The sequence below is a fragment of the Sus scrofa genome, chromosome 14 (assembly GCF_054392235.1).
Source record: "Sus scrofa isolate SSC_HxYL_T2T_F1_AM1 chromosome 14, Sscrofa_HxYL_maternal_Yorkshire_Landrace_v2.0, whole genome shotgun sequence".
Lineage (NCBI taxonomy): Eukaryota > Metazoa > Chordata > Mammalia > Artiodactyla > Suidae > Sus > Sus scrofa.
The window spans coordinates 100,763,498-100,784,652 of NC_139396.1; the positions used below are offsets into that span (position 1 = coordinate 100,763,498).

A 21,155-nucleotide genomic window follows, 5' to 3' on the forward strand; every position below is an offset into this window, starting at 1 on the left:
TTTATTGCTGGGGAAGGGACAGGGAAGGGGGAACTACAGATTAAGACCTCTCCTGCCCTAACCTTCCAGCCTTGCTCTGGTCCAGGCCCTTTTCTTTCCCCATTCTGACTAGTGGCTAACTTTTGGGGAAAGGATAGAGGCCCCTGAGTGTGCGCCCAGCAGGGATGAGGGTGCCAGGACCAGCCCCTTTGTGGGGTCTGCTGTCCTGCCCAAGGCCCCTCCCTCCATAAGGCTCGCAGCCACTGGCTGGCTTACAAGGGCCAGGCAGCCTGTTTAGCGCCGCTGTTTTTATAAGCTAATGAAGGCCGAGTGTGAGCCACGGGCAATGATGCTGGGATATTAACTCTGACAGGGAGCTTGATCATAATTATCTTAACGAGGATAGGGTTAATTACAGTGGAAACTTAAAAGTTCTCTCTCTTTGAATCCACTGGAGCTGAATGCGTTGTGATGTTTTGTCATTTTGATGTGACTTTGGAAAAGGCACTGGAACTCTCCCGGCAGCCGCCGCGGCTCCTGGGGGAGCCCAGCCAGAGCCCTGTGAACAAGGTAACTGAGATGGTACCTGTGGGTGAGATAATGGGCAGCTTTCCTGCTGGTGGAGCGGGAGGCAGGCCCAGCCTGTAATGCGCTTCAGAGGTGCTGATTAGATTTCCAGAGCAAACCACCTGCCACAAATCGGACCGCACACTGGGTCTCCCTGCCTGCCCTTGACTTCTCTTTCCTGGGCTGGAAAGACCTCCCTCCAGCTGGCTGCACTGAGGTGGCTGGTGAAGCATTGTCCTTCCCCCTCCAGCCCCTGACCCTGGCACTTGTAACTTCCTGGCCTTCCCAGCCCACCCCACCCCTTAGGCATTTGCAGCCACAGCCAGCAAGCTGGTGAGCAGCCCTGGAGTGACAGACACTTCCCCAGCCAGGGTCCTTGAGTCTGGGTGCATTTTGCCATCCATACACAAGATTATGTCAGAGAAATCAAGGTCCGGTCATTTCCTTGTAGCTACCATAGCTGCCCCATTAAACAGTGTAGATCTCTGTGGATCCTTAAAGCCTTTTTTGCCTTGTCATTTTATTTAACAGCACACAGCTCTTAGCAGGCATCTTGCAAATAGGGGTATGAACTCAAAGATTGACCCAAATCATTTCTTTCCCCTTCTTCTTCCAGGAAAACACAGCAACAGCAGCAACAACAATAGCACGATTTTTAAAAAGCAAAAAAAAAAAAAAGAAAGCATCTTCCAAGTGTGTGTTTATTGTTCTCCACAGGCCAGCCAAGCTCCAGAAATCCTGTCCTCTCCAGTTTTACCCTTCATTACCTTCTCTGCCTCTTGTCCCCAATCCCTCAGCTCTGAATTTAGCTGATTAAATCACCAAGTGCACACCACACTGATGACATGAAGACAGGGAGTTATTAATTAGTAACCCCCACGTATCCTGGCTCCCTTTTAACTGAGCAGCTAATAACATGACATGGCAAAAAGGATCTTGAACCAGAAGGGTGACAGGGGATTTGAGCCTGAACTTCCCAACTGCTCTTGGAAGTCTCCCTCCTGTTTTGAAACTTGCCCCACAACCCACCCAAGGAAAGGCAACACCAGGGGCGTTCCCTCTAATGTTCCCTGCTTTGTCCCCCTTAAAGCTGCATCATCATTTTGCTTTATGCCTCCCCCAAGCACTCTTGGAAGGGAACTTTCTTCTGCTTGCCAGTTGCCAACCACTTGCTGACTCTCATGATAATAGTAGTATATTTGCATAACATAACTCTGGAACAGTGTGTCTTTGAATGTGGCCTTTGACCAGAACCCAGCTGACGTTTGTGCACAAAGACTTCTTGGCCATCCCTAAGGCTGGAGGATGGGGGGGTGGGGTGGCCTTGACTCCCCCAAGGGTAAAATGGTACTAGTCCTGAAAAGTACTTTGGGATCAGCACCCATGAACCCACCTGGAGGAAGGGACTTTGGAAAGGTTGAAGTTTCCCTGCAGAGGAGTCCAAGCTTATGATCGACCCTTGCCTATCTGTTTCTCTGCCCACCCCCTGCATCCTGAACCCCCACCCTTGACCAAAGGTCAGGGCTTTCTGAAAAAATCAGTGAGGCGTTCCCATCGTGGCTCAGTGGTTAACGAATCCAACTAGGAACCATGAGGTTGCAGGTTCGATCCCTGGCCTTGCTCAGTGGGTTAAGGATCTGGCGTTGCCATGAGCTGTGGTGTAGGTTGCAGATACGGCTCAGATCCCAAGTTGCTGTGGCCCTGGTGTAGGCTGGCAGCTACAGCTCCAATTAGACCCCTAGCCTGGAACCTCCATATGCTGCGGGAGCGGCCCTAGAAAATGGCAAAAAGACAAAAAAAAAAAAAAAAAAAAGGAGAAAAAAATCAGTGAATGTAAGGATGAAGTATTTTTTAGTAGCTTGTTAGTCCTCTATTACTTATTCTCCAAAAAATCCCATGAGCTGGAGGCAGCATTGAAGAAAGGAGTTCTGGTGGGTTATTGAGATGCCCAGATTCACACTGCAAGTAAAGGATGGAGTGGAGGTAAAACCCCAGGTCTTCCTGACGGTCTATATATAAATTGTATTTTGCCTTCCTGAAACCTGCAGAAGGAGAGAGGAGGAGGAGGGAGAAATAAAACTTGATGAAGCCATTGACCCTTGACCCCAAATGTTTGCAGTGTCTTCCCCCTGCTGTGGAGCAGGTAGGGTTGGCTATAGGATTATGTGTGGTCTGGGTGCTGGGCCTGGGTGGCACCACCTGGAGGTCTGGGGCAGACATGGGCTGCCTGTGCAGCTCTGGGCCCAGTGGAGTCTAGGGATTTAAATGCTTCTTCACGAGGCATCTGTCACCTCGCGTGTATTGTCTCTTATTTTGGAGTCGTCTTGGCACAGTTCCCACAAGGGAGACATGGATGGCTCAGGAAAGGTCTGAGGCTAAAGTTCACACTCACACCACACATACAGGTATTGCACACGCAAGCAGGGGTGTCTGTAATGGAAGTACTATCAGTAAATGCATCCATAGCATGGACAGCATCTCCCCAATTCGTTCCATTTTATGTAACAGCCAGGAGATCCCGTGTGAGTCCGCCCTCTGGTCAGCGTCGGAGCTCAGCTGTCAGCCTGTGCAAGCTCAGCACAGCTCTTGGGTCTGGCAGGTGAACGAGCTGGGAGTCTGTGTGCAGTGCGAGGCCCTCCACCGGGCGACGTTCTGTAATTAACGTCTGCCTGCGCCAGGCCGCGCATGCGCACAGCTGCCCCTCACCGCCTCCACCCCAGCACCCCTGTGCCCCTAACGGTAATGGTTCACTTTCAGCTACCTGTACTAACAGGGCTGTCTTTCCCTTTCCGATGCTATTTTTTTTTTTTTTTTTTTTTACCCGAGCTGAGTACTTAATTCTTTATCTACTGCCTCAACATCTACATTGCTGCATTCCACACTTCTTTCAAAAATAAAGAACTCCACTTTCCAGAAATTTGAACAGTAAACTTCAAGCCGGGAGCCTTGAGACAGAAATTCCCTCAACCCCTTCCTTACCTCACCCCCAACAAAAATGAAAACAAATAAAAAGAAATCATGAAAGCAAAAGGAATAGCCACTCAAACTGGAGTGATTCCACGCTTCTGCGGATATCTTGCCTTTGGGGCAGCTACAGGGACACTGGGCAGAAACAAATGAAGCGATTAGTAAAGAAAAAAAGCGGGAGGGGAAAAAAGTCAGAGGCGGCAAATGCAGAGAAAGGAAGCCTTCCTTGCCGTTTCCTAGGACTGTGCAGAGGAGAACCGCTAAGAAATGATACTTGAAGTTATATTTATTATTGTAAGAGGGGTATGATATTTCTGGGCAGGAATGATGGATGACAACTTAAATTTGTGTCCAGGGAATGAAGGTGAACTGTGACAGAGTTATTTATCTTGGGAATGGAGGTTAGGGTCAGCCGAGGCTGGGTGCCTGAAGGCACAAGACATTGACAAATTTATCCTGCAGGCCGTATCTGAAGCCCTTTGTTTTGGATCCTGGCTACTCACTAAGTGACCCTCATCCTTCATGTTGGCAATGCGTGAAGGATGCGGTGAGCGCCAGCGGCCCCTTCTCCCCCGCCGCCCCCGCCCCGGCTCCCGCTACTAATTCTTGTCATTCACTTTGCTGACAGGCACCAAGCCCAAACTATTCCCAGTCCTGAAAGGGAAGGTTAAAATATTTATTTCGGCTCATAATGGCCTCCCTGATTTAGTGCAGGATCATTTTTCCTGTTGCCTTTGTCATTGCAGGTCACTGGAAGGACTGAGCGCGTTCGGGAGCCTGGAGGAACTCATCTTGGACAACAATCTGCTGGGGAACGACCTCGTGTTGCCAGGGTTACCCAGTCTCCATACCTTAACCCTCAACAAGAACCAGATATCCTTGGCTCTGGTGCTGCCCCCACTCCCCGCCCAGCCCCGCAGTGGTCCCCTCCCCGCCAGCCATCCCCTCTCCCCCCGCCCCCCACAAATACCTGCGAAATGTCAAATGAGTTTTATGTGTCAGCTAAATTAAAGTATGTGAAATACAGTCCATGGGCAGACAAAGCGTTCTGTCTCCTGGCACTCGGGACACTTCAGAGTAATTTATTATAGGTCATTCATAAATGAAATGCACCATTATATCTTCCTGTTGCTCCATTTTAGTGTAGAGATCTAAGTTATGGCTGCGAAGAAATCTTTTTAATAGATAAAAATAGAGAAAGAAAATAATGTCACTGCTGCCGAGAAGGGAAGGCTAAGCTGTGTTCTCTTTGCTTGGGCTTGTGTGGGAGGGCGACCTCTGGTGGGAAGCAGGGGGTAGTGCCGCTAAGCAACCTTAGCCTTTAAGGAGGTTTCTGGAAGGCTTTGGTGCAGGCTTGGGGAAGGCTTCTGGCTGAAGAGAAGAGCGAAGGGGCTAAGGTGGAAGAAGAGTGAGAAGTCCAGGCTAGCGCTGCCCTCTGTGGTGTGTCTGGTACTTGGATGATGAGAGAGCCTAGGAGAGTCATTCTAGTGTGTGGTTTCTCCTTAGGTCTGAAGATCTAGCGGCCTGGAATGAGACTCAGGGACTTATTGCCTTGGGGTCTGCGGTGAGGCTGAGAATGGAATCAGAACCTCTACCTTGTGAGTCCCGTAGCTCCTTGTGAGGCTGAAAAAGGAATCAGAACGCTTGTACTTTGTGTGTTAGAGTCACAGGGCGCGGTGCTTGCACAGTGCCAGCTCTCCCAGGCAGAGAGTTTTGTCAGTGTTAACTCCTTTATCTTTCACACCTAGAACAATACCTGGCACGGAGTTAAGGCTCCATAAATGGTTGTGGGATGAAGGAGTCATGATCATCAGCTGTTCTTTATTGAGCACTCCTATGGATTAGGCGCTGTGCTAGGTAGCTTGAAGTGTGTTATTTTTTTCATTCTTACCAAATCCCTTGGGAAGGGTGTGGTTTCTCCCTTCACCTAGAGCCAACTAGGCATTTAACAACATGACAGGTCCTGGCTTGTCACACCTGTGGCTGGACCCAGAGTTCTTTCCTTATTACAGCATGCTTCAGACTTGAAGTCTTATCACCTTGTTTTATTGGTGGGGCTTTTGAGACCTGGTGTGGTTTACTCACTTGCTTCTCACATAGTAAGTTAGAAATAGAAAAGGGATTGGGATATTTTCCATAGAGTATGAAATTAAAGCCATATACATATGTTAAGATGAAGGTATATGTTTATGGCAGCTCTAAGAAGGATTTATGAAATCATTTATTAGCCACTGTTTATACATGAAATCTTAAGCTAATATTTTCTTTCTTCAGTAAAATAAGTGATTCGTGGCCACTATTAATTGATACTTTTGTGGAAGAAGGAGCGGACCTACAGGTTCTTATCAGTCCTTATCATAATGAAATATTGATTTTTTTTCCTCTCCTATCCTTTGGTCAACCAAATTTCCTAGTCATTGTTTGAAAAATGATCTTAGTCAGTGTATCTTACGTCTTCCTTGGCTGTTGAGATGATGAGTTGGATGATAGTCTCAAATCAGTTAGAATAGAAGGAGAATTAGACTAGCATTTGGATGATGTGTTTCCTGCTATGGACCCCAGTGCTCATAGCCTGTGTCCCACGTCACTGCAGAGCATTAGAGTTGTTAGGCTTGGGTTCATGAGTCAGCTTAATCATGTTTAGCCGTGTGGCCATAGTCAAGTAATCCTCTAAGAGCCTCTGTTTCTCATTTGTGTGGATGTGTGTGATGTTACCCCTTTCACTTGCCTGTTTGGAGAGCTGATAAGAAGGAATGATGATGTAAGCAAAGCAGATTTCTGTATGGCTAAAAATCCAGCTGCCTTTGCTCTGGGATGTTGTCAAAAAGGCGCTATCAGAAATGGTGCAGTGAGTGACTTCCCTAACAGTCCACAGATGAGGCCACAACGACTGTACAGCAAATGCCATACAAATGCTAATCCTGAACTCAATTCCCTTTCTCCCTCAGCACACTTCTTGACCACTTCTCTGTAGTATTAATTTCTGTGTATGAAAGTGGGTGATTTTTTTAATCAACCACTGATTTATACAATAATTAGTTAATCAAATGTATTTGTTGGATACCTATGTGTCTGAAGAATGTAGATTATAGTATTGCCTTATTCTGTTACCACTAACTACTAAAGCGTTTTGACCAAACATGGATGGCTGGAAGATTACCTGGTTAGTCTAATTGGGTTAGATTCTACTAAAATTCATGCTTCATGTGAATTTCCTAAGCATAATTGTCTCCTGTTTTAGAGGATTCATTTTCATAACCTGGCACAGAATATGCTGAAAATGCAAAGGGAACCACTTTAGATTTTCTTTTTTTCTCCCTCACTCCCTTCCTTATTCTTTAATTTATTTAAACTAACAACAAAAATAGCCAGCTCACCATATCTCCTACCTCCTATCCCTTCCCTTTTCTCACAGCTACCCAATCTATTCTCTCTTTCCAAGAGCTTGGTTTAGATGATGTTGTTGTTGTAGATTCTACATATAAGAGAGGTCATACAGTGTTTGTATTTTTCTGCCTAATTTACTTCATTTAGCATAATACTCTTGAGGTCCATCCATGTCATTACTTTTTATGGCTGAATAATATTCTATTGTGTGTGTTTATCACAATTTCTTTATCCATTCATTCATAAATAGACATTTAGGTTGTTTCCATGACTTGGCTATTGTAAATGATGCTGCAGTGAACATCGGAGTACATATATCTTTTCAAGTTAGTGTGTTAATTTATTATTGGATAAATAGTAGCATTGCTGGATCATATATTAAAGTCTTATTTTTAATATTTTGAGGAACTAAAATACTGTTTTTTCAAAGAGGCTGCACCAATTTTCATTCCCACCAACAGTTCACAAGGGTTCCCTTTTCTTTACATCCTCACCAATACCCATTAGTTCCTATCTTTTAACAGGTGTAAGGTGAAATCTCCTGGTGGTTTTGATTTGCATCTCCCTGATGGCTAATGATGTTGAGCATCTTTTCATGAACCTGCTGGCCATCTGTTTGTCTTCTTTGGAAAAAAAAATGTCTGTTCAGGTCTCATGTTCATTTTGTAACTAGATTGGTTTATATATATGTGTGTATATATAGATACACACATCGTTATATATATATATTTATTTTTACTATATATATATTCATTTTTTTTACTATTGAGTTGTTTGAATTCTTTATATATTTTAAATATTAGCCCCACGTGAAATAAGATTTACAGTTATTTTCTCCCATTCAATGACTTCCCTTTTCATTTTCCTTTTCTTGGTGGGTTCATTTGCTTCTTTTTTGGCCACCCCACAGGATATGGAGTTCCCAGGCCAGGGTTCAGATCCAAGCCACAGTTGCAGCATGACCTGCAGAAATGCCAAATCCTTAAAGCCACTGTGCTGGGCCAGGGATCAAACCTGCATCCCAGTGCTCCAGAGACACCACAGATCCCATTGTGCCACAGTGGGAACTCCAAATGTTTCTCTTTTTTTAAAAGAATATGCTCGACCAGATGATGGTTTTATTCTCAGTGTTGCTGTCATCAGAGATTAATAGGATTCTTCTCTACAATGCTGAGGGATTTTCTTTCTCTTTGTCTCAGCCCTTTCCCTGTTCTATTCTCTGCTCTGCAGTAGTAATGTGAGGGGGCAATGATGGGGCCATGGGAGGGATGCAGCAGAAGGCAATGTGCAGCTATGGAGCTGGCCACTTACTGCACTATGCTGTTGTAAGTGCTTTATTACCAATAGATGCAAAGGAGGGCAGCTGTCTTTTTCAGGATGCAGCATGATTTCTTCTTCCTCTCCTTGTCTATTGGTGTGGTCATGAAGATGACCTTAATTTCCCCAGGAATTTGACCAAGAATGAAAGGCAGGTAAAAGCAGCAGTAACATTACATGCCACCCCCTTAACCTGCACTTCTGAATCCACTTTTTCAGCTAACTGACTCTCCTACCTACTTGGGGAAGTACCTCAGGCTCTACAACAGTTATAAAGTTCCATACTTCCACTCCACGAAATGCCTTAGACTTGGGCTCTGTCAGTTAGCTTTAGTGCATCATAATCTGCCCCCCAAATTCATGACTTACAAGAACAAATCTTCGTGGTTTACATTTCTGTATGTCAGTTATTTGGGCAGGGCTCAGCTGAACGGTTCTTCTGCTAGTCTTGCTGGGGGCACTCATGTAGCTGTAGTTATTTGGAGGCTTGGTTGGGCTGGATGGTCTGAGCGGGCCTTGCTTACATATCTGGAGGTTGGTATTGGTGGTTGGCTGACCTCCATGTCTCCAACAAACTAGCACAGTCCTCTCCACATGGGAGGGGTGCTCCAAGACAAAGGTCAGTGTCCAAGGACTTTTCAACCCCTATTTGCATCATGGCTGTTGCTGTCCCATGGCCAAAGCAAGTCACATGTCACATGGAGAACTAACATGAGAGGGGATTGTAGAAGGTGTGAATCCAAAAAGACATGATTCTTTCTTGTAAACATCTAACACAAAGATCTTGGTATCTTGTCTCCTGGAGATGTTACTTCCTGCTTGTAATAAATGGGGATCTGGAATCAAGTAACTATTGATATTCTAAGATAGGTAAGTATTAACTCTTTCTGGTAAATGCAATCTTATTTTAAATATATTAGGAAGCTTGCTATCAGATGGGGTTGTGCCTCAAGTTCTTGTGTTTGTGTATGTATTTCTTTATTTATTTGCTTTTTGGCATATGTACAAAAGTTTTTCACCCCCACTCCCACCCACTTCTGCCTTGCACATAGTTAAATATGTCTGTGCAGTGCTGTATGGTACTGGATCCTGAGACTATGGGCTGCTTTTATCCTTTCACAAGGGGCGCTATTGCATAGAGCAACATCTCTGGGGCCATACTTCCTGGGCTTGTACATGGGTCTGCCCTTACTGAGTGTCTTAGACAAGTTATTTAATATGTGTATGCTTTGGTTTCCTCTGCAAAATGGGGACAGTCATAGTATCTGTAGTGTGGGTTGTTGTGACTATTATTTTAAGCATCTCACAAATATTAAGTTATAGTAACATCATATGTTCTATGTAAGTGTGTATGCTTGCTATAATTATTATCCTAGAGAATTATGTGAACTTACCTGGTTTTACTCAGGCTATATAATAGCCAAGGGAAAAGTATAAATTTAGAGTGCTTCTTTGATGTTGTTTTTCCTTTTTTTCTCTTTATGGCCACACCTGCAGCATATGGAAGTTACCAGACTAGGGCTTGAATCAGAACTGAAGTTGTAGGCCTACACCACAGCCATAGAAATGCCAGATGTAAGCTGCATCTGTGACCTACACCACAGCTTGTGGTAATGTTGGATCCTTAATCCACTGAGCAAGGCCAGGGATCAAATCTGCATCCTCACAGACACTATATCGGGTTCTTAACCTGCTAAGCCACAACAGGAACTCCTGACTTTTATAGTTCAATATTATTTTCTCATTTATTTATTTATTTTAATGATTTTTATTTTTTTCCATTATAGCTTGTGTACAGTGTTCTGTCAATTTTCTACTGTACAGCAAAGTGACCCAGTCACACATACATATATACATTCTTTTTCTCACATAGTCTTCAATCATGCTCCATCGTAAGTGACTAGATATAGCTCCCAGTGCTATACAGCAGGATCTCATTGCTTATCCATTTCAGAGACAACAGTTTGCATCTATTTACCCCAAATTCCCAGCCCATCCCACTCCCTCTCCCTCCCCCTTGGAAACCCCAAGTCTGTTCTCCAAGTCCATGAGTTTCTTTTCTATGGAAAGTTTCATTTGTGCTGTATATTAGATTCCAGATATAAGTGATGTCATATGGTATTTGTCTTTCTCTTTCTGACTTACTTCACTCAGGATGGCAGTCTCTAGTTCCATTCATGTTGCTACAAATGGCATTATGTTGTTCTTTTTTATGGCTAAGTAGTATTCCATTGTGTATATATACCACATCTTCCTAATCCAATCATCTTTCAATGGACATTTGTGTTGTTTCCATGTCTTGGCTATTGTGAATAGTGCTGCAATGAACATGCGGGTGCATGTGTCTTTTTCAAGGAAAGTTTTATCTGGATATATGCCCAAGAGTGGGATTGCTGGCTCATATGGTAGTTCTGTATTTAGTTTTATAGGCTACCTCCATACTGTTTTCAGTAGTGGTTGTACCAATTTACATTCCCACCAACAGTGTAGGAGGGTTCTCGTTTCTCCATACCCTCTCCAGCATTTGTTATTTGTGGATTTATTAATGATGGCCATTTTGGCTGGTGTGAGGTGGTATCTCGTGAGTTTTGATTTGCATTTTTCTAGTAATCAGTGATGTTGAACATTTTTTCATGGGTTTGTTGGCCATCTCTATATCTTCTTAGGAGAAAAGTCTATTCAGTTCTTTTGCCCATTTTTCAATTGCATTGTTGGCTTCTGTGTTGTTGAGTTGTGCGTATATTTTAGAGATTAACCCCTTGTCAGATGCATTGTTTAAAACTGTTTTCTCCCATTCTGTAAGTTGTCTTTTTGGTTTCCTTTGTGTGCAAAAGCTTGCCAGTGTGATTAAGTCCCATTGGTTTATTTTTGCTTTTATTTCTGTTGCTTTGGGAGACTGCCCTGAGAAAAATATTAATAATGTTGATGTCAGAGAATATTTTCCCTGTGTTCTCTTCCACGAGTTTGATGGTATCATGTCTTATTTTTAAGTCTTTCAGCCATTTTGAGTTTATTTTCGTGTGTGGTGTGAGGGTGTATTCTGGCTTCATTGATTTGCATGCGGCTGTCCAGGTTTCCCAGCAATACTTGCTGAAAAGACTGTCTTTTTCCCATTTTATCTTCTTGCCTCCTTTGTCAAAAATTAATTGACCATAGGTATCTGGGTTTATTTCTGGGTTGTCTGTTCTGTTCCATTGGTCTGTCTTTCTGTTTTGGTACCAGTACCACACTGTCTTGATGACTGTGGCTTTGCAGTAGTGCCTGAAGTCTGGGAGAGTGATGCCTCCTGCTAGGTTTTTGTTCCTCAGAATTGCTTTGGCAATTCTGGGTCTTCTGTGATTCCCTATAAATTTTTGGATTGTTTGTTGTAGTTATGTGAAAAATGTCCTGGGTAATTGGATAGGGATTACATTGAATCTGAAGATTGCTTTGGGTAGTATGGCTATTTTTACAATATTAATTTTCCCTCCCAGGAGCGTGGAATATCTTTCTGTTTCCTTACATCTTCTCTAATTTCCTTGATTAATGTTTTATAGTTCTTGACATATAAGTCCTTTACCTCCTTGGTCAGGTGTATTCCCAGGTATTTGATTTTTTTGGGTGTGCAATTTTAAAAGGTATTGTACTTTTGTATTCCTTTTCTAATATTTCATTGTCAGTATACAGAAATGCAACTGATTTCTGAATGTTAATCTTATATCCTGCTACTTTGCTGAACTTGTCAGTCAGTTCAATTAGTTTTTGGGTTGAGTCCTTAGGGTTTTCTATATGTAGTATTATGTCATCTGCATACCATGATAATTTCCCCTCTTCTCTTCTAATTTGGATGCCTTTTATTTCTTTTGTTTGTCTGGTTGTTGTGACTAGGACTTCTAATACCATGTGGAATAACAGTGGTGAGAGTGGGCATCCTTGTCTTGTTCCAGATTTTAGTGGGAAGGCTTTCAACTTTTCTCCACTGTGTATTATATTTGCTGTGGCTTTGTCATAAATGGCTTTGATTATGTTAAGGTATGTTCCCTCTATACCCACTTTGGTAAGAGTTTTTATCATGAATGGATGTTGGATTTTTGTCAATGCTTTTTTTGCATCTACTGAATGATCATGTGGTTTTTGACTTTTGTTAATGTGGGGTATGATGTTGTTTCATTTATGTATGTTGAACCATCCTTGTGAACCTAGGATGCATCCCACTTGGTCATAGTGTATGATCTTTTTTATATGTTGCTGGATTCAGTTGGCTAAAATTTTGTTGAGAATTTTTGCATCTATATTAATCAAACTTATTGGCCTATAGTTTTCTTTTTTGGTAGTATCTTTGTCTGGTTTTGGAATTAGGGTGATGGTGGCATCATAGAATGTCTTTGGGAGTGTTCCTTCTTCTTCAGTATTTTGGAAAGTTTAAGGAGGATGGGTATAAATTCCACTTTGTATGTTTGGTAGAGTTTGCCTCGTGAAGCCATCTGGTCCTTGACTTTTATTTGTAGGGAGTGTTTTTATGACATATTCAATTTCATTTCTAGTGATTGGGATGGTCAGTTGATCTCTTTCTTCTTGATTCAGTTTTGGCAAGCTGTAAGTGGTTGTCCATTTCTTCTAGGTTGTCAGATTTGTTGGCATATAATTGTTCATACTCTTCTCTTATAGTTTACTGTATTTCTGCATTATCCATTGTGATTTCTCCTTTTTCATTTCTTATTTTGTTTATTTGTTTTTTTCCCTCCTCTTCTTGGTGAGTCTGGCCAGAAGTTTATCAATTTTGTTTACCTTTTCAAAGAAGCAGCTCTTGGTTTTATTGATTTTTTCTATTGTTTTTTGAATCTCTATTTTATTGATTTCCTCTGTGATCTTTATGATTTCCTTCCTTCTGCTGACTTTAGGTTTTATTTGTTTGTTTTTTTTCTTCTAATTCATTTAGGTGGTGGGTTAAGTTGTCAATTTGAGATTTTTCTTCTTTTTTGAGGAAGTCCTGTATCACCATGAATTTCCCTCTAAGCACCACTTTTGTACCATCCCATAGATTTTGAATGGTTGTGTCTTCCTTATCATTTGTATCCAGGTATTTTTTAATTTCCTTCTTGATTTCCTCATTGACCCATTGGATTTTTAGTAGCATATTGTTTCATCTCGATGTAGTTGGTTTTTTCTCATTTTTCCTGTGACCAATTTCTAGTTTCATGCCATTGTGGTCAGAGAAGATACTTGAAGTACTTTCTGTACTCTTTAATTTGTTGAGGTTAGCTTTGTTCCCCAGTACATGCTCGATCCTTGAGAATGTTCCATGTGCACTTGAGAAGAATGTATATTCTGATTTTTTTTTTGGATTTAATGTCCTTAAAATGTCAATTAAGACTCACTTTTCTATTGCATCATTTAGGATCTCTATTGCCTTATTGATTTTTCTGTCTAGAAGATCTGTCCATTGATGTGAGTGGGGTGTTAAAGTTTCCTGCTATGATTGTATTCCCATCAATTTCTCCTTTTATGTCTGTTAGTATTTGTAGTAGGTATCTGTGTGCTCCTATATTAGGGGCATATATATTGATATCCTCTTCTTGAATGAATCCTTTTACCATTAAATAGTGTCCTTCTTTTTCTTTATGGCCTTCATTTTAAGGTCTATTTTGTCTGATATGAGTATTGCAACTCCTGCTTTCCTGTCTTGTCCATTGGCATGAAATATCTTTTCCCATCTCCTCATGTTCAATCTATATGTGTCCTTTGCTCTAAGGTGAGTCTCTTGTAGGCAGCAGATTGTAGGTTTTTGCTTTTTTATCCAATCTGCCACTCTGTGTCTTTTGATTGGAGCATTGACATTTAAGGTAATTATTGATAAATATGTGTCTATTGGCATTTTAAACCTTGGTTTTCCAGTTGATTCTATGTTTCTCCTTTCTTCCTTCCTTTCTTTTTTTTGTTGTTGGATTATTTCCATTTATTTTATGCCTGTGTGCTTTTCTTCATAGATTTTGTGAATGTAATGTCTGGTTTTGATTTTGATTTGTGGTTGCCCTCTTTTTAAAATATGTTAATCTTTTCTGTTATCTAATTGCTTTAGTCTGATAGTCATATCAGCTCAAACACATTATTAAAAAAAAAGTCTTTATTTTCTTTCTTTTTTTATATAGTGATTTTTTTTTTCATTATAGCTGGTTTACAGTGTTCTGTCAATTTTCTGCTGTTCAGCATGGTGACCCAGTTTCACATACATGTATAGATTCTTTTTTCTCACATTATCATGCTGCATCATAAGTGACTAGACATAGTTCCCTGTGCTATTACCTATCCATTCCAAAGGCAATAGTCTGCATCTATTAACCCCAAGTTCACAGTCCATTGCACTCCCTCTCCCCCTTGGCAATTACAACTCTATTCTTCAAGTCCTTGCTTTTCTTTTTTGTGGAAAGGTTCATATTAGATTCCAGGTATGTGATATCATATGGCATTTGTGTTTCTCTTTCTGACTTACTTCACTCAGTATGAGAGTCTCTAGTTCCATCCATGTTGCTGCAAATGGCATTATATTCTTCTTTTTGATGGCCAAGTGGTATTCCGTTGTGTATTTTTCTACCACACATTCTATGATCTTGAAGTCCTTTTTCACATCTGCATGTTTGTCCTTTTGCTGTTCCTTGTGTTTATCATTTTAGAGTAGTTTTTTTTTTCCACTTTTAGATCTGTATGCTGGCTTATTTAAGTGATTGCTTTCCAATGTGGTTTCCTCCATCTTATTTCTTCTTACTTCTTTATTTTTTATTTAGAGAAGCCTTTTCAGTATTTCTTTTAGAATGGGTTTAGTATTCCTGTACTCTTTTAGCTTTTGTTTGTTGGAGAAATTCTTTATTTTTCCTTCTATTTTAAATGATATTCTTGCTGGATAGTGTGTTCTTGGCTGCAAATTTTTTTCCTTTGAGAACTTTGAATATATCTTGCTACTCTCTTCTGGCCTGCAGCATTTCTGTAGAGAAATCAGCTGATAGCCTTATGTGAGGGTTCCCTTATAATCAACACTTTGTTTTTTTCTTGCTGCCTTTAGAATCCTCTCTTTATCTTTAACTTTTGCCATTTTTATTATAATATGTCTTGGTGTGGGCCTATTTGGATTCAACTTGTTTGGGGCCCTCTGTGCTTCCTGTATGTTGATATCAGTTTCCTTTAGATTTGGAAGGTTTTCAGACATAATTTCTTCAAATATATTTTAAATCCCTTATTTTTCTTCTCCTTCTGGAATTCCTGTTATGAATAGATTGGCCTGCTTTATGTTATCCCATAGATCTCCTATATTGCTTTCATGTTCTTTCATTTGGTTTTCTCTTTGTTGTCCTGACTGGGTGATTTCCATTATTCTATCTTCCAAGTCATTGATTTGTTCTTCAGCATTATTCATTCTGCTCTTTATTGCCTTTAGCTCAGTTTGCATCTCTGCAAATGAATTTTCTAATTTTTCTTCATTCCTCCTTATATTTTTTTTAGTTTCTTTCTAAAGGAATCTGCATTACTTTTTATCTCTGCTCTTAATTCCTTGATATTCAGTCTTAATTCCTTCAGTATTTTCACTATCTCCCTTTTGAACTCAATGCTTGTCAGACTGCAGAGGTCCATTTCATTGTTTGTTGCTTCAGGTGAATTCTCCTATTCTTTTAACTAGGAATCATTCCTGAGCTTCTTCATCTTGCTTATCTTTTTCTGTGAGTTTAGGGAAACCAAACTGTAGTCTTGGGGGGTTACTTCTATGCAAGGGCACCCCTTTGCATTTTGTGGGGGGCTACTATTTATTTTTGGCATGGGAATTTAGATATATGCTGTCTGTTTCTTTGGTGTGAGCAGGTTGTTTTCCCAGGGTGCTGTGTTTCCAGGGAGAAGGAGACAATGGGTAGGGCTAGTAGTCCGTGCCTGATTGCTGGGCTCTTAACAGCAGCAAGGACCTGCAGGAAGGTGGCACAGGCTACTCCTAGTTGCAGGGTCCTGGGAAGTGGTAATGAATCTTAGGCAGATTTAGGTGGTGCCCAGAGCATTTGGCAGTGGCAGCAGCAGGGTGTGTGAGTTCCAAGGGGAATGAGAGCAACAACAGGTAGTGTTTGATTGCAATGCCCTCCTCTGAGGTGATTGGGACAGCAAGTGGTGCCTGTTCAGGGACCCCTAGTGGTAGTGGGCTACACCCACCTCTGGAGTCAGTGATAACTGCAGTGGTTTGCCCCTGGCACCTGAAGACCACACAAGAAGCACCCTGTCCTGCTTAGCCCACAGAGGAGGTGCTTTACAGGCTGCTCCTAGTTGTAGGATCCTGGGACATGACAGTGATCAAGTGTGTGGGCACTGCCCAGAGCATTAGACAGTGGCAGCAGCTGGGTGGGTATGCTCCCAGGAGAGTGAGAGCAACAACAGGTGGTGTTCAGTTGCAATGCCCTCCTCTGTGGTGCCCCATGAGGTGACTGGGGCCACAAGTGGTTCCTATTCATGGACCCCCAGTGTTGGATGGCCACGCCCACCTCTGGAGTCAGTGATAATTGTGGTGGTTTGCTGTCACCACCTGTAGACCATGCAAGAAGCACCCCATCCTGCTTAGCACACAAGGGAGGTGCTACACAGGCTGCTCCTATTTGCAGTGTCCTGGGAAGTGACAGTGATCAAGCTTGTGGCCCTGCAACTGTGTTCAGCAGTGGCAGCAGCAGGCCCAGTGTGCTCCCAGGGGTGCAAGAGCAACAACAGGTGGTGTTCATTGAAGTGCCTTCCTCTGTGGTGCCCTTTAGGTGATTGGGGCTGCAAGTTGTGTCTGTTTAGGGACCCCTAGCGGTGGTGGGCCCACCCACCTCTGGAATCAGATATAACTGCAGTGGTTTGCCCCTGCCACCTGTAGACCATGCATGAAGCACACCCTCCTGCTTAGCCCATATAGGAGGTGCTGCACAGGCTGCTTCTAGTTGCAGGGTCTTGGGAAGGGACAGTGATCAAACATATGGGTGCTGCCCAGAGCATTTGGCAGTGGCAGCAGCAAGGCAGGTGTGTTCCCAGGGGGGTGAGAGCAATAATGGGTGGTGCTCAGTTACAGTGCCCTCTTTTTTTTTTTGCCAACCCCTGGGTGACTGGGGCCACAGGTGGATCCCACTCACAGGCCCCAAGTGCTGGCTGGCCATGCCTCCCTCTGGCCCCTAAAATGACCATCACAGTCCATCCCTGCAACCTATAGATCATGCAAGAGCCACCACGTCGCATTTAGCCCACATCTGCCCTTAGCCTACGCAAGAGGTGCCCAGCCACCCATAGCCTACACAAGAAGTGCCCAGTCTCCTGTAGCCTGAGCAAGTGGCTTCTGGCTACCCATGGCCTGCACTGGAGGCATCCCACCCTCCGAGAGCCCGAGTGCATATGCACAGGGAGATTCCTGGCAGTCCACCCCTCCTCCTCCTCTTGTCCTCTCCAGCAATGGCACCTTGCTTTTCCCTGGGCCCAGACCTCCTCCTGGGTTCCCTCTGCTGTGGTGTTCCACTCCCCAGCTTGTAGCACTGCTCCCTCACCTGTGGCACACTGCTCCATAGCTCCTTAGGCTGTCTTCACACAGCCAACCCTAGTCCTCTCCATAGAACTGACCTCTGGAGCCTGAGTCTCAGCCCCCAGCCCCCACCTGAGTGTCTCAGGATGTGGTGTCCAGGTCAGTGGTGCAGATGATCTGTGCGGTTCTAACTCTACTCTGCCCTCCTCAGGCCAGCTGCTATGCTTTTCTCAGTGACTTTGAGGTCTTCGCTGATCCCCTGGTCGGTTAGGTGGCTTCTCAGGGTGTAGGTTCCTTTTCTCTTTCACTGCTCCCTCTCAGGAAAAACTAGTCCCATCCTGATTCTTTCTCTCTCTCTCTCTCTCTCTCTCTCTCTCTTTTTCTTTTGTTCTACTCAGTTATGTCAGTAGTTTCTTGCCCTTTTTGGAGGTATAAGTTCTTCTGCAGCATTCAGTAGATGTTCTGTGTGAGGTGTTTTACATGTGGATGTATTTTTTGATGTGTTTGTGGGAGAAGGTGAGTGTGACATCTTACTCTTCTGCCATCTTGATCCTTCTCCTAATTCAATATTGTTTTCATCTCATTCTGTGAGCTGGATACCATCAGTGAATAATGTCATTTTTATGAAAAAACTGGGAGAGTATGAAATTTTGAAGTCATATAAATTGTCAGTGGTGGGACTCAGACTAGAACCCAAGAATACTAATTTCCAGCCTCTAAGTAAAGGGTAGTCACTGCACACCAGGAGGAACTAAGATGCAGGAGGAGTCAGCTGCTGGTGTCTGGCCTCACTTGTCCCTGCCCCCAGCTGCATAGGGAGCTCAAGAGAGGGATTCCAGAGCCTTAGCCAAGCATCTGTCAGGTTTCTCTTGATTCACCAACACCTCCCTTCCTGGCTGTGTACCTCCTCCTTGACCTCCCTTTGTTCCACGTCTTTTCAGCCCTCAGCTTTGGTGTCCTCTCTGTTGACCTAAAAGCCTAGTTCTTCCAGTCTTCTGCTTCATCTCCTGATTCATGGCTTATCTCTCTCTTCTTCCTTGGGTTCATGTAGACTAGCCCAGTAGTCACTGGCCATGGAATTGACCTCCTCTCCCCAACACTCAAATTCTCACTCTTTCTCTCTCGCTCACCCATGAGCATGGATGGTCTCGGTCATATCATGTCTGAATACCCAACCGCCAAATAAGGGGACAATTGAGATGTCAGGAAAATAGAGGTATTTAACCTTTGCACAATCAAATGATTCTCTCCCGCCTTCCTTTTGGGGGTGAGCAGGGGAAAGGTGGTAAGCTGACTTCATTTTAAATCACACTTCTTTTCATTTTCTGTTTGCCTGTTTGACTGAGCACATGTATGAAGAAGACGTATGAAATGTAGTGTCAACAGGAAGAAAGACTGGTGCTGTGTGATTCACAGCTGGGCTTCAGTAGGGAAACCAGTGCATGGGCTCCTGAGGTGAGACTAGAGTTTCCATAGCGATGTGCTGTCATCTTGGAGAAGTCTCTGAACCTTGTCAGAGGCTTCATTTTTTTTTAATCTGCAAATTGGATATTATACATTTGAGAGTATTGTTGAGAGATTATAATGGCATAATATATTTATATATGTACATGGGGTATACACACACACATATGTATGAAATCACTTTTTAATGACCTAAAACTTTACAATAAGTTTGTGTATTTTGCTTTTAGCCAAAGCCTCAATACTTTAAATGAGTAATCCTCAATTGAAAATAAGGAAGTACAGGGCACAGCTAGATGGCAGTACCTTATGACCTCCTACAAAAACATCTAAGACTCATTTTTCAGTGCTTTAAATTCCCCTTTTTGTGTTAGGAAATTACAACTCACCTGGCCCCTAGAAATGTCACTTCATAGGAACTAGTTTTGAATATAGACTCTGCTGTTTAGTCCCTATGTGACCTTTGACTGCAGTTTCCTTAATTGTTCTCTGGAAGTGATAATATTTCTGATACATATCTGTGTGAATCAAATATGTCATGTAGGCTGTTGAGCATCTGAAAATCTTTCCTTAGGATAAGCTCTGGTTGAAGTACACCCACTGGTCACAGACGCTGCCCCTTGACTTGGAGCTGATCTCAGAGGGCAGTACATGTGCCTTCTCTCACCTGGAAAGCAGCCTCATACCTGGGCCACTGGATGTGACACCATGGACTCCCCTCCTCCCTCAGGCTCCAAAAGTTCAAGGTAAGATGTGGCTTTGATCTTGCACCCTCTGCAGAGGATCTCCCTTGGCAAGCCTCACCATGACAGCTGGGCTCCGACATGGCAACTTTCTGTAGACAACTCTGAATAAAAAAATGAAATGGCAAGTGCTCTGGAGAAGACTTGATGAAGGAAACCAGGTGTGCGCTGAGAATCCAGCTGGAAAGAGTTGAAACTGTGCCAGAGAGCTTCACATTGTAAAGAGGGGAAAAGATAAAACCACCCTTCAGAGAGTCCCTGAATGTGTCTCCACTGAGGGGGTCGTGGTTAGCCAGGAACACCAAGTTCCCCCTGATGCTTGCCGCTGGTTAATTTCCTGTGCAACTTGATGGAAGGGAACGTGACAGTTCTATGTCTCAGCTCAAAATTAGGCTGGACAAGGCTATGCTCATCCTTGCTGACCCAGGAGGCCAAGAGACCAATGAAAACTCATGTTTCATCCTCCAGTGGTGGCATCAACATAAGGATGATGTTCATGGAGTAGGCGCTGGTGACTCCTAACTGGTGGGGCTTTGGGGCCCCACGTTGCTCAGCCCAGGTGATCATTTAGCAGATAGTTGGAAGGTTTGGAAAGAAGGACTCGCTTCTGCTACACAGAGTAGCCCAAGGGAGGTAGGCTCTGAGGCTCCAAGGGATCCAGCCCTTCTTGGATTCATTGGCACAAGTTGGCTGAAGCTTCTTGAAGCCTGCAAACCCTTTGCCTACAAAATTTTCCATGATCAAGATACTTGAATGAGTCTCCATCTCCATGGCCTCCTGCTAAGAATCAGATCCAGGTTTTGTGGACTGTGATGCCTGCATAATTTGAGGAGTTCCCCTTAAAGACAAAGGCTATATAATTACAAATGCGAGATTCGGTATGAAGGTGAATGTTTACTTAGAATAGAAAATACATCAAAGTAAATTAAAAATTCATAGGTTGACAAACACCACCCATTACAATAATAAAAAAGAGAGAATCTCTTTTACACTAAACATATCTAAGAGCTTTTTTCTATTTGTTTTCTGCACATCCCTTATCATTTCATTATGTAATTAAATTGTGTCTTATTTTCTATAGGGAATAGATCATTCCATCTAATTGAAAACTGATTTTTATTTTTTTATATTTAGGAATGTTTCTTTCCATTTCAGCACCCTTTATTGGTAATTTTAACACTACATTATTGATAAAAGTTGTAGAATTATGAAGTTTTAGAAGAACTCTTACACATTTCTCT

General features: G+C 42.8%; 1 long non-coding RNA gene across 1 annotated transcript in view; it reads left to right on the top strand.

Annotated features, from left to right (window-relative positions):
- Nucleotides 1-21,155, top strand: part of LRMDA (leucine rich melanocyte differentiation associated) — a 1,116,486-nt gene that overhangs the window by 599,899 nt on the left and 495,432 nt on the right. Inside the window, exon 7 of the long non-coding RNA XR_014828236.1 lies at nt 4,260-4,386. This is a non-coding gene — a long non-coding RNA (leucine rich melanocyte differentiation associated). The remainder of the gene's footprint in view (nt 1-4,259; nt 4,387-21,155) is intronic.